Here is a 14,943-nt window from a genome sequence, read left to right on the forward strand (position 1 = left end):
TAGCCGTATCTTGGGCGTTACAAGTTGGTAATCAGAGCCAACCCGACTTAGGAGCCCCCTGCTTGATCGAACCACTAACGTTGTTGAGTCTAGAACAAAACTATTTCAAGTCTTAGGAATATATATATATCGGAGAGTAGGATTCTTTTTACTGCTCAACCCCTTCGTCACTCTGGTAAGGACTCCTGACGTAGATGTTTTGAATTCTCTCTCCTCATCTTCACTAAAAAAAATTAGGATCACGCGGGTATCTTGGGATCGTTCCAATATTTTTGTGACGAGAACATTGTTCTTGATGCCTCCTGACATTTAGGGGTTGTGACAGTTTCCTGGGGAGTTGAGCTCCGAGATGTTGTCACAATTTTATCGTTACAGTTCTGGTATACCTGAGCTCGCCGACATCGAAAATCTCTTTTATGCAGTTAGTGGTGAGATAACCTCGACGTCACCCAGTACTGGGGAGGGACTTTGGGAGTATTGCCATAGCAAGTATAACGGATGCTTTTCGAAGGTCGAGGTACAAGATTTTCGGAGTTTTCTTTGTTATGTGTTGACGGATGGATACAGTGGAGCGTAGGGCTTGTTAGTTGTGTGATATATATTGTGCCTCCATGTATCGCCAACACCAGATTGCATAACCAGAAAGTTTCGGGAGTTAATAGGTGGGAATTCTAGTAGCTCTTAGTTATTCTTCTGATAGATAATTGGAATGGGATTGGGGGATCCTTACCATTTATTTGTTCCAGTCGTACCTTGTTGTTTCATTCATCAACCTTTGTCTAAGTGGCTTCTCACCTTAATGGTCGTGTAATGTTAACTTTGGAGTTCATTCATTCAATCTCTGTTCGAATGCTTATTGTGAAGACTATATGTTGCACATTTCTATTCGTTGACTCAGCTTGTCTATCTTTCTGTGGTGGTTCTAACGGATTTCACCTCTTCAGGATGGCTCCCCCAATGTGTCTGAATCCGGAACGTAGCGATGGATAGCAGTCCAACCCTCCGCCACCTCCTCCACCTCCGGAGGCATGGCAAGCTGTGATGGCAGCCACCAACGCCAATACCCATATGCTTTTGCAGCTCTTGCAAGAGTGCAACCAAGGCCAAGGCAACCAAGGAAATCAAGGCCAAGGGCAATTCAACAATCAGCCTCAGTTTGCTACCGTCAACCAGTTTCTTGCAAATCAGCCAAAGTCTTTCAGCGCTTGTGCCGAGGCCATGGATGCTGATGATTGGCTCGTGGACATTTACAAGCATTTTGAATGCAGCAATGTCAGGCCTGAGGACTACTTAAAGTTCGCTTCTTTTCAGCTCAAGGACCAAGCAGCAGATTGGTATCAATAGTACAAGGATTCCAGAGGGGGTCGAGTGATTACCTGGACTGACTTCTACTAGGGCTTTCGATCTCATCACATTCCAACAAGTGTTGTCGAGAGCAAGTGTGAGGAATTCCACAATCTCAAGCAAGGAATCATGTCCATGTATCAATACAACATCCAGTTTGAGAAGCTTGCTCGCTTCGCAAGGCAAGACGTTCCTGATGAAAAGAGCATGATCTATCACTTCAGGGGTGGCCTCAGAGAGGATCTGTAGTTAGCTCTTGTTCTTGTTGAGCCTACTCAGTTTGATCAGTTCTACAACATGGCCCTCAGGCAAGAAGCTGCTCAGCTCAAGTGTGAGGCTTCAAAGAAGAGAATCAGGGATGCAGTTCACTCGTCTTCTTCCTCTCAAGTGGCAGCTAAGCAACAGAAGTGCTGGCTTCCTCAACCTCCTCTGTTTCGTCAGCCCTACCAGCAGAAGAACTCAGGTGGTCGTGGATCTTCCCACCCACCCAACCCAGGCTATCAGAACAAGTCTCAGTCTCAGGCTCCAAGGATAGGTGGTCCTCCTCTTCCTCATTATCAATGCCCGCTTTCAGAGGTTACTTGAAACAAGTGTGGTCATAAAGGGCACTATGCAAACAAGTGCACCCAGAGGCACCTTCTGCCTCCTCCTCCTGTGAGGTCTTCAAGCAATGCAGTTGTCAAGCACAATCCAAAGTTTGCAAAGGTGAACATGTTGAATGCAGCTCAAGTAGAGGATTCTTCAGATGTGATCATGGGTAACCTCGCAGTTAACTCTTTTGCGGCAAAATTATTATTTGATACTGGTGCATCACATTCTTTTATATCAAGACCTTTTTATGAGATGCATGACTTGATGCCTGAGTTATTAGCCAAGCCTTTATCCATTGTCTCTCCGGGGAAGATCATGAATTCTCGCTTGATAGTTCCTGATGTCAGCATCAAGATGGGCAATTATAAATTCCTGGCTTCCCTAATTGTTCTCGGCCACTCTGATATTGATCTCATTCTCGGCATGGATTGTCTTTCTCAGCACAAGGCCTTTCTTGATTGTGCTACCAGGGAGATTAAATTGACGCACCCTTTTGAGGATGTGATCATCTATGCCGCTCGTAATGAAACCATCCGGTTGTTCTCTTTCAATGAGAAGGGCGAGTTAGACGCTATTTCTCAGATTCCAGTGGTTTGTGAGTATCAAGATGTCTCTCCATAAGAGCTTCCGGGTATGCCTCCTCACCGGCCAGTCGAGTTCGTTATTGATCTTGAGCCCGGTACAGAACCCGTTTGCAAGCGCCCATACAAGCTTGGGACAAAAGAGCTGAAAGAATTGAAGAAACAACTCGATAAACAAGAGCATCTAGGTCTGATCAGACCAAGTTCATCTCCGTGGGGTTGTGGTGTTCTTTTTGTCCAGAAGAAGGATGGCACGGACTGACTTTGCATCGATTACCGCCCATTGAACAAGAAGACAATCAAGAATACATATCCACTTCCCAATATTAATGAGCTATTCGAGCAACTCAAAGGTGCAAAGGTCTTTTCCAAGCTTGACCTCCGAATGGGGTATCATCAGATTCACATTCGTGAAGAATATATCCCAAAGACAACATTCAGAACAAGCTTCGGGTCTTATGAATATACTGTTATGTCTTTCGGGCTTGCAAATGCCCCTCCAACTTTCTCTCGCATGATGAACTTCATCTTCAACCCCTACACCAATGAATTCTTCCTGGTATATCTCGACGATATCCTGGTTTTCTCCAAGAATAAAAAGGATTATGCCAATCATTTGCGATTGGTTCTCGACAAGCTCAGAGAGTATTGATTCTATGCAAAGTTCTCCAAATGTGTGTTTTGGCTTGATGAAGTTCTTTACCTTGGCCACATCATCTCCGCCAAGGGCATTTCTGTTAATCCAGAGAAGGTTTTTGCAATTGTTACATTTGAACCTCCTCAGAATGTAAAGCAGCTCCGTAGTTTCCTTGGGCTTGCAAGCTATTGCAGAAGGTTTGTGGAAAACTTCTCAAAGATTGCTAAGCCTATTTCCAACCTCCTCCAGAAGCATGTCAAGTACTCCTGGACTCCTGAGTGTGACATTGCTTTCAACACTCTCAAAGAGAAACTCGTCTCAGCTCCTGTCCTAACTCCTCCCGATGAGTCCAAGCCATACGAAGTTTTCTATGATGCCTCATTGCAAGGTCTCGGTGCTGTGTTAATGCAAGAGAAGAAAGTTGTGGCCTATACTTCTTGTCAGTTGAAGCCAAATGAAAGGAACTACCCCACTCACGATCTTGAGTTGGCGGCAGTTGTCCATGCATTAATAACATGGAGACATCTCTTGTTGGGAAGGCAAGTGGACATTTTCAACGATCACAAGAGCCTCAAATACATCTTCACTCAACCCAACCTCAACCTCCGGCAAACTTGTTGGGACGAAATGATTCAAGAGTACAATCCAAGCATTGAATACACTCCAAGCAAGGCGAATGTGATTGTAGATGCTTTGAGCAGAAAGGCTTATTGCAACAGCTTAATTCTCAAGCCATTCCAACTTGATCTTTGTGAAGCATTTTGAAAGCTCAACCTTCAAGTCACTCCAACTTTGGAAGATCAAATTCGTGAGGCACAACTCCTTGATACCATGGTGAAGAAGGTGAAACATGGTGTTGCCAAGGGCCTTTCCAAATACAAGTGCTATCGCATTGATGACAAGGACACCTTATTCTTCGAGGATCGGATTGTGGTTCCAAAAGGTGATCTCAGGAAGGTCATAATGAATGAAGCGCACAATTCTCTTCTTTCCATCCACCCAGGCAGTTCCAAGATGTACCATGACCCCAATAAATCGTATTGGTGGACTCGAATGGAGTGAGAGATTGCTCAATTCGTGAATGAATTTGATGTCTGTCGAAGGGTGAAAGCAGAACATCAATGATCAGCTAGTCTCCTCCAACCTCTTGCTATTCTAGAATGAAAGTTTTACCATATCAAAATGGACTTTGTCACTAGCTTTCCAAAGTACAAGAGAGGGAATGATGCTATCTTCGTTGTCATTGACAAGCTTACAAAAGTGGATCATTTCCTTCGAATCAAAGAATCTATCACGGTAGCTCAGTTGGCAGAGCTATACACCTCTAGGATTGTCTCGTTGCACGGAATTCCGCAATTGATCTCTTCAAACCATGGAAGCATTTTCACTATAAAAGTACTGGGACTCCTCCTAGAAGGCCGTGGGCACCAACATTCGTTTTAGCACGACTTTCCATCGTCAAACAAGTGGACAAGTCGAGAGAGTCAATCAAATCCTTGAAGACATGCTCAGAGCTTGTGTCATCTCTTTCGTGTGAAGTGGGAAGATTGCCTCCCATATGCTGAGTTGTCCTACAACAACAGCTTCCAAGCAAGTTTGGGCAAGGCCCCATTTGAAATTCTATATGGCAGAAACTGCCGTACTCCTCTCAACTGGTCTGAGACTAGTGAACACCAACTTCTTGGCAATGACTTGATCATAGAAGCTGAAGGAATGTGTAAAGTCATCTGTGAAAATCTCAAAGCCGCACAATCGCGCCAGAAGAGTTACTATGATAGCAAGCACCGTGACTTGGCTTTCGAGATCGGAGACCATGTCTATCTCCGCGTCTCTCCGATGAAAGGCACTAGACGCTTCAGTATCAAAGGGAAGCTTGCCCCGAGATACATGGGTCCTTTCAAGATCATTGGCAAAAGAGGTGACCTTGCTTATCAGCTTGAGACCCCTTCTAACTTCTCAAATGTGCACGATGTGTTTCACGTGTCACAACTTTGCAAGTGCTTCAAGATGCCCAAGCACACTATCAACTTCGAAGAGATTGACCTCCAAGAAGACTTGTCTTATCATGAGCATCCCGTTGCCATTTTTGAAGAAACTGAGCGCAAAACTCACAACAAGTCAATCAAATTCCTCAAAGTTAAGTGGTCTCACCATTTTGACCAAGAAGCTACTTGGGAGCGCGCGGATCACCTCCGTTCCGAATATCCGGAGTTCTTTCAGTCCTAGATCTAGGGACGAGATCCTCTTGTAGTGGAGGAGAGTTGTAACACCCCATTTGTAACATTTCCCAATATGGGCTATATATCCATCTTGTTCTTCATCAATTCCATGTGGTTCCATCTTTTGTGTTTCCTTTTTGGGTTTTGTTTTGTTTCTTATTGCATGGTCATTCTTACCTTGTCATATTGCATTTGTGCCTCTTGTCATTTTGCATTTGTCATCTCATATTGCAAGATGATCATTACCCCCGATATCACTTCTATTTTTGCTTGCTAGTTGTTCGTTCTATCGCTATGTCGCGCTACCTACCACTTATTTATCAAGCCTCCCTTATTGCCATGTCAAGCCTCTAACCCAACTTCCTAGAAAACCATTGTTTGTCTATGTTACCACTTTTGCTCAGCCCCTCTTATAGCATTGCTAGTTGCAGGTGCAGTGCAGGTTGCTCCATGTTGGAACATGGATATGTTGGGATATCACAATATCTCTTATTTAATTAATTCATCTATATACTTGGCAAAGGGTGGAAGGCTTGGCGTTTTGCTCGGTGTATTGTTCCACTCTTGCCGCCTTAGTTTCCGTCATACCGGTGTTATGTTCCTTGATTTTTTCGTTCCTAACACGGTGAGGGTGTTATGGGCCCCCTTGCCTCTTCTCTTAAAGTAAAGCTTTCCCGAGGAGATCCAACATTGGTTTTACCATTTGCCTAATAACAACTGAAATTTGCATAGGGAGTGGGTTCTTAATCAACCCCCGGGCGAGTGCTCCTCATGAGTGTTGGTCCACATACCCAGCAGTCGGCGGTGCCACCTCGGGGCAACTCAAGGTATTTCCACTTAGCATAGATGGATAAGTCCATAGATAGAGAGCGCGCAGCTTTGGACACTGGTCTGACTCACCGGGAGATCTCCTTGGGATAGTTTTCCTTTCTCTGAATAGCTTGTGCACCGGGATTCCCAGAATACTCGGGGTGTCCCGCGATGGAGGATAGTCTCCGCGGATCATGAGCTTGTCATGGGCTAAGTTGGGACACCCATGCAGGGTTTAAACTTTCAAGAGCCGTGCCCGCAGTTATGTGGCAGATGGGAATTTGTTAATATGACTTAATTAGAATACACCAACCACGTGTGTAACCATGATGGTCTCTTTTCTACGAGGTTCAGGAAGAGAACATAGCGGGGTTGTGATTTAATGTAAGTAGTTTAGGATCACTTCTTGATCACTTCTAGCTCTACGTCCGTTGCGTAGTTTCTCATCTTACTCTTGTACTCGTATGTTAGCCACCATATTTGCTTAGTGCTTGCTGCCACTCCACCTTATAACCACATTCTACCTTTTAGCTCAAATAGTCTCGATCTTGTGGGTTTTGAGATTGATGAGTACTCGTGGCTCACAGATACTACAAACACAGTTGCCGATGCCGATGATACCGATGCAGGTGATGCCACCGAGCTCAAGTGGCAGTTTGACGAAGACCTTGGCTGTTACTATGTTTCCTTTCTGGATGATCAGTAGTGGTGCCTAGTAGGGACGATCGGGACTTAGCATGGGGGTTATCTTCTTTTCATTTGTATCTGTCCGTAGTCGGACCTTGTGTGTACTATGTATGATGTATGAATACTTTGATCATTGTGTGACGTGGCGATTGTGAGCCAACTATATACTTCCTTGTTCATTTACATGGGAATGTGTGAAGATGACTGTCGGTGTCAAAACTAGCAGATCTCGGGTAGGGGGTGCCGAACTGTGCGTCTAAGGTCGATGGTAACAGGAGACAAGGGACACGATGTTTACCCTGGTTCGGGCCCTCTCTATGGAGGTAATACCCTACGTCCTGCTTGATTGATATTGATGAATATGAATATTACAAGAGTTGATCTACCTCGAGATCGTAATGGCTAAACCCTAGAGGTCTGGCTTGTATGGCTATGATAATGAATCTCTCCCTCCGGACTAAGTCCTCCGGTTTATATAAGCACCGGGAGGATGTACGGTTACACAAGGTCGGTTACAAAGAAAGGAATCAACATATCCGGTCGCCAAGCTTGCCTTCCATGCTAAGGAGGGTCCCATACGGACACTGGTGCAGTCTTCGGTCTTCGTATCTTCACAGCGCATCAGTCCGGCCCATGGCTAACATGCCGGATGCCCGAGGACCCCTTAGTCCAGGACTCCCTCAGTAGCCCCTGAACCTGGCTTCAATGACAAGGTATTCGACGCATAGATCTGTCTTCGGCATTGCAAGGCGGGTTCCTCCTTCCGAACTCCAAAACAGTATTCGGACGAAACAAACATGTCCGGATCTACAACACACACATCCCTAGAGAGTATAGTATTCCATGAATCCAATGTGCTGACAACTTCAGTAATGTGACGTCACGCTTCCTGGTCATTATTTTGAACCATTTCCCGTCGCGTCGTTCCATGTTTCGGGGCATGGTTTTTATTGGCACGTCTTGTCGAAGCAGAGATCGTGTCCCCTTATTGCGGGATTTTCATCAATACGAGCGTGGGTAACCCAACCGTCCTGTGGAAAGATTCCTTAGGAATAGGCAGGTTCTTAGGCTTAGGAGGAGGCGTTCAATACCCACTTCCTTTATAAAGGAACCAAGGGCCGTCTTTTTACGCCAAACCTCTCCTCGGCCTTCCCAACCTCGAGTTCTAGGACCCAAGGTTCGACTTCATTTCTTCAAGCCTCCCCATCATGTCCGGACCAAGCTCTCAAGGCCGACGGGTGGCTTCCTCTGTTACAGAGGAGGATATCATAAAGCTTCGGGTGGCCAGATATTTGACCGCGGAGGTCCACCACAGGCTTCTTGCTCAAGGACAGGTTATTGCGACCCCCAGATGTGGTGAGAGGGTCGTATTCATCTCCCACTTCCTCCGGGGGCTAGGGTTCGCTCTTCACCCCTTCATTCGGGGACTAATGTTTTATTACGGACTAGATTTTCATGATCTAGCCCCGGACTCTATCGTCCACGTCTCGGTGTTTATCATCACATGCGAGGCCTTCCTCCGAATCCCCCCACACTTCGGCTTATGGCTCAAGACCTTCAGTGTGAAGCCGAAGGTAGTTGACGGGGAACATGCGAAGTGTGGTGGTGCTGTACTGAGCAGGCTTACGAACACTCTCTGGCCAAAAGGCTCTTTCACCGAAGCCTACCACCAATGGCAGCGAGAATGGTTTTATCTCACAGAACCCCGTAGCACCAAGTGGGCAGCTATTCCTGCGTTCCGTTCCAGCCCTCCACCATAGCTTGCATCATGGATTAACAAGGGGCTGGACTGGGGATTAGTTGATGAAGTGCAGACTCAACAGAGCCGCATCTGAACCCTCCTTGAGAGAGACATCGATCTTGTCAACATGATTCAAGTGATGCTAGTTCACCGAATCCTGCCCTGCCAGCGCAGGCCTCGCCGCATGTGGGAGCTCAATCTGGAAGGACCATGAACCCTCCAACACTTCTTCGGCACTACGCACAAAGGGATTGGAAGTTTTTTTGGGAAGCGAAAAAATTGGCCGGACACTACCGAGGACGCTGGCCTTAACTGTGACCGTCCGGATACCCTGGTAAGCACTTGTCTTCCGAACACTCTGTAATTACACATACCGTAATATGGTACTGAGTAGGCTATCTTCCTCCAGGGCTGGATAAAGAAGGCGGAACTAATTATGGGTTCGGCCCCTCTGCTCGAAGGCCTAGCGAATCCTATTTTAACAAGGATGCTAGCCCTGGCACCATACCAGATGCCTGTGAAGGAGGGTGAGGTGGAGAGTGGAAAGACCAAAGATGACCCCTATTCCAAGGGTACATTAGACATTGTATCCGGAGGAATCAAAATTCCCTCATCCGAAGACAAGAGTGAAGGGGGCCACTATCTCGTCCCCTCATGGGAAGAAAAGGGCCGCCTCCGAAGATTAGGAGGAATAGGCTCCTAAGCGAGGCAAGATGCCTCTGTCGGGTGGCTCGGGCTTGGAGGATGCCGAAGCGCAGTCTCATGACGAGGACAAGCCTCAGGCCAAACCGTAAGTGAACAAGGGTGTTTAAAACATGTCCCGTTTTTTCTTATGGTGCCTGGCATATATATTTTTTGCAGTTCGGCACGCAGTCTTCTTCAACAATCCTCTTCCTCGGCTCCTCAAAATGATGGAAAGCGAGACGCCTCCACCGGGCTCTCCACCCAATAGGGCGGGCGACTTCGAGGTGTCGTCGCGGAGGGTCTCCCCCGACCAATAAGTGGTGCAATGGATGATGAAGACATTACCCGAAAATAACACCTCGGTGGCCCAGGGTCCGGGGACCGACAATGAAGGACCTGAACAGTCCGGTCTACAGCCGGATACGAATGAATGGATCCCATCAAAGGGAGGCCGTACTCCTACAGCAGCCTCCGAAGACCCAGAGGCGCCGGATATATTGACGAACATGCTACGACAGGCGTCCGTCTCAGAGGGACATCGTACCTTGATGGGCAAGGTGGTCGAAAAGATCCTGTCCGTGAAAAGCGGATTGAATGAGGCCTTCGTGGGCCTACTGAGAGGCTTCGAGGTTTGTGATGTAATGTTTTCAACTATATTTTATTTGCAAAGATGCACCTGTGTATAGGTAGTAGCCCGTAAGACTCGGGTTGGCTTCCCATGGGAGGCGAACGGACGATCAAAAAGAAATATTCAAGGCCTAATCTGATTAACGTGAACACAGGCTGCCTCCCCCCTAGCTACTTCCCAGACTACAGATATTACCGAGCTGCAGCAGAAGCTTGACGTGGCCGGGGATGACATTGCGTTAATCAATATGCTTCTTGATGAGGCGCACGGTATGTATTCGGGGCAGTCTCTTCGTGTACATTTTTGTGATATAAGCATGACGCTGAAAGTTATATACTGGAATATGCATGACTGCAGATGGTGCTGCCACCGTTGAAATTCTTCGGGCGGAGCAGGCCCAGGCCAAGGAGCAGGCCCGGTTTAGTGATGCAGCTGCCGAAAAGGCATCGGCTGAGTTAAAAGCCGAACAAGCTGCTCGGCGCCAAGACGAGGAGAAGATATCCATGATGGCGCTTGCACTGAAAAATTGTGACGCCCTCGATGCGGCTATATCTCCCACGTGTCGAAGCACGACTTAGAGGCATAACCGCATTGAAAGCAATGTCGCAAGTGTGGTAATCTTCACAACAACCCATGTAATAAAATAAGGGAATAAGATACATAGTTGGCTTACAATCGCCACTTCACACAATTACATGAATAAAGCAATACATCATCAAAATACACTCAAGGTCCGACTACGGAACCTAAATAAAAGAAGACTACCCCAAATGCTACACAGATCCCCAATCGTCCCAACTGGGCTCCACTACTAATCAACTGGAACGAAACAACACAAAGGACAAGATATTCATCGAGCTCCTCCTGAGCTCGGTTGCGTCACCTGCAAACTGGTTTTGGAAGTATCTATGAGTCACGGGGACTCAACAATCTCACACCCTCGCGATCAAGACTATTTAAGCTTATGGGTAAGGTAAATGCATGAGGTGGAGCTGCAGCAAGCGACTAGCATATTTGGTGGCTAACATATGCGCAAAAGAGAGCGAGAAAAGAAGGCAAAGCACGATCGAGAAACTATGATCAAGAAGTGATCCTAGAACAACCCACGTCAAGCATAACTCCAACACCGTGTTCACTTCCCGGACTCCACCAAAAAGAGACCATCACGGTTACACACGCAGTTGATGTCTTTTAATTAAGATCAACTTCAGGTTTTCTACAACCGGACATTAACAAATTCCCATCTGCCCATAACCGCGGGCACGGCTTTCGAAAGTTCAAATCCCTGCAGGGGTGTCCCAACTTAGCCCATCACAAGCTCTCACGGTCAACGAAGGATATTCCTTCTCCCAAGACAATCCGATCAGGCTCGGCATCCCGGTTACAAGACATCCCAGACAATGGTAAAACAAGTCCAGCAAGACCGCCTGATGCGCCGACATCCCGATAGGAGCTGCAGATATCTCGTTCTCAGGGCAACACCGGATAAGAAATCCATACAACTAAAACCAGCCCTCGAGTTTCCCCGAGGTGGAGCTGCAAGGGGCTCTAGCTTGGACCAACACTTAGACAAGCACTGGCCCGGGGGCGGGGGTTAAAATAAAGATGACCCTTGGGCTGGCCTAACCCAAGGGAAAAAGAGGCTAGGTGGCGAATGGTAAAACCAAGGTTGGGCCTTGCTGGAGGAGTTTTATTCAAAGCAAACTGTCAAGGGGTTCCCATTATAACCCAACCATGTAAGGAACGCAAAATCCGAGAACATAACACCGATATGACGGAAACTAGGGCGGCAAGAGTGGAACAAAACACCAGGCATAAGACCGAGCCTTCCGCCCTTTACCAAGTATATAGATGCATTAATTAAATAAGAGATATTATGATATCCCAACAAAATAACCATGTTCCAAACATGGAACAAACTCCAATCTTCACCTGCAACTAACAACGCTATAAGAGGGGCTGAGCAAAGCGGTAACATAGCCAAACAACGGTTTGCTAGGACAAGGTTGGTTAGAGGCTTGGCTTAACAATATAGGAGGCATGATAAGAAAGTGGTAGGTATCGTAGCATAGGCATAGAAAAAGAGCGAGCATCTAGCAAGCAAAAATAGAAGTGATTTCGAGGGTATGGTCATCTTGCCTGAAATCCTGCAAGGAAGAAGAACGAGTCCACGAAGAAGACAAATGGACGTAGACGAATGGGTCCTCACAAACGCGACATTATCGGAACCAACCTGAAGAAGCAACACCGGAAAGAAACACACAACATGGTAAACAACCAACACATGAACATGGTATGATATGCAGATGCGGTATGCGGTGCATATGCATGACTTACAAAGGAATGATTGAACCTGGCCTCATCTTGGAAAACTAAGAGTACCATTGGAATGATGAGGTGATTTTGGTTGAAATCGATATAAAGAACACCGGAATCGGATGCACGGTTTGGAAATGGCAAGCAAAACAAATATGGCACCGGTCTGCGATTAACAGCAAGTAGCCTTCTAAATGCATCAAGATAAATAAGCTACTGCACTCAAACATGACAACAAAATGCATGGAAGGCATCCACTCATAATGCTTGACAAAATATGAACACTGAGCTACGACTAATTTATCATCAGGAAGCAAACTTTAGAGCATGAAAACTACATGCTACAGGAACATATCATGGCAAAGCAAGGCATGTCATGAAGCTACTCTAAGCACATAAGAAAAGTCCCTTAGTGACCTTGAGCCAAAAGGGATCATAAAATACAATTGCAAGCATGTGAACATGGCAAAAACATAAACAGATTCAGACTTAGTGAAAAACTGGAGCATGGCAAAACAGTGAACAATTAGGCATGTTTACGAGCTCGATGCACTCACTACAAAGCATGGCATGATATTCTAAGCATACACCCAGCAAGAAGACATGGCATAGAATCTAGACATGGCAAGAACAACAACATAGCATGCACGGATCAACTACAACAAGCTCGGCAAAATCGCTAAACATGTTAACAATCTGCGAGGAACATTTTATAGCAAAAGTAGAGCTCGATTGACTCAAGCTAGGCTGCTCTATAAATGCAAACAAAGACATGTATGGATAGAGCACCACAATATTAACAAAACATCCTTACTGATCATCCTCAAAAGAGGCACGGATCACTAGGAAACAACATGAACATATGGCATAAAAACAATAACAGGACAAGGACTTAGTGAAATTCTAAGTCCCTGAAATCAACATCATTGAGTAAGCTACTTTGCATGCTTGTGCTAGTCACCACAAAGATCACAAAAATACATGGCATACACCCCTGTAAAGATGGCATGGCATTCTACAAAACACATGTAGAGCTCAGGATCATAGCATGCACACATTAAACATGGCAAAAATGACAAAAGGCCAATTGCTGAAACAGATCTGACATATTCCTCACATAGCCCTCTTCCAACAGCATTTCAGGCATCAAGATGAGCTCAAATGAAAATGATGCAATGAGATGAAATGATGTACTTGTCGAGTCGAACATTTTGATATGCTACACGCATGAATCGGAGCTACAGATGCAGAGTTATGATGCGATGAAAATGCATAAAAATTACTGGGACATAGTGAGATATTTACCCCGCGAAAAAGTCAACGCGGTGCGGGGATCAAGGATGGCGGCGGATCTGGCCGGAACTTCACCGGAAATGGCGCCGGAGAATGAGGAGAGGTGGCGACCGGATCCGCAACGTGCGGCGGCGGAGGCGGGCCACGGTGCTCGGCGACGAGGCACAGCGGCGGGGAGCGGCGATGGAGGCCCACGGCGGCGGAGGAGCAGGGCGGCTGCGGCGGCTGGACCACGACAATGGGGCGGCACCGGAGACAAAGAAGACAGCGGCGGGGATAGGGCGCGGTGCGGGGAGGCGAGGGCCTCGGGCGGCGGCGGCGCACCGGGCCGGGGGCCGGATCTGGGCCTCCCGGGCCCGCGCGGGAGAGGCGACGACGCAGGGCCAGGTGGTGGCGCCTGAGTGGAGGAGGGAGGCGGCGGTGACGACATGGCGCCTCACGATTGGCTGGAGTGATGTGGCCGGCGAGATGGACGCATCCGCCGGCGGGCGGACATGTCCGGCGGCACGGAGGGAGTTGGATCTAGGGTTGGACCGTGCGAAAATTCGGGGAGAGCCACATATTTATAGGTAGGGGGAGCGAGGAAGCTCCAAATGAGGTGCGGTTTTCGGCCACGCGATCGTGATCGAACGATCTAGATGATGCAGGAGGTTTATGTGGGTTTTGGGCCACTTTGGAGAGGTGTTGGGCTGCAACACACACGAGGCCTTTACGGTTCCTCGGTTAACCGTTGGAGTATCAAACGAAGTCCAAATGGCACGAAACTTGGCAGGCGGTCTACCGGTAGTAAACCAAGGCTGCATGACAAGTCTCGGTCCAATCCGAAAATGTTTAACACCCGCACACGAAAAGAGGTAGAAAGGGACACCGGGTGACATAGGAGCGCCAGAATGCAAAACGGACAATGGGGAAAATGCTCGGATGCATGAGACGAACATGGATGCAAATGAAATGCACATGATGACATGATATGAGATGCATGACACGCAAGCAATGACAAGGCAACAACAGCGAATAACTAGAGGACACCTGGCACATCGGTCTCGGGGCGTCACAAAAATGCTGCTAGCCGCTGTGAACTTCTTGAGAAGGAAAATGAAGCCAAAACAGCTGAACTTGACAAGGACTTACGAGAGGCAAGAGAAGCGCGGTATGAATCCAGAGCAGCCCATGAGGAGATCCGGCAAGCTAGGGAGATTGCGACTGGTAATCCCTTTTTATTACAGACTAAGTTCGGCAATCCGAATTATGCTCAGCTTAACCAAGTGTGGAGTTATCCAGACGTGTTTTTGGACCTGCCGAAGAGTTCATCCGATGCGGCACAATTTTACCAAGCGCAAGAGGGGTATGCAACAGAGAAGCTTTTCTGGTCATAATTCAGCGTATCAAAATGCCCTCTGCTACTGAATGAA

This window comes from Triticum urartu, chromosome 6A (genome assembly GCF_056163025.1).
Source record: "Triticum urartu cultivar PI428250 chromosome 6A, HENAU_Tu73, whole genome shotgun sequence".
NCBI lineage: Eukaryota > Viridiplantae > Streptophyta > Magnoliopsida > Poales > Poaceae > Triticum > Triticum urartu.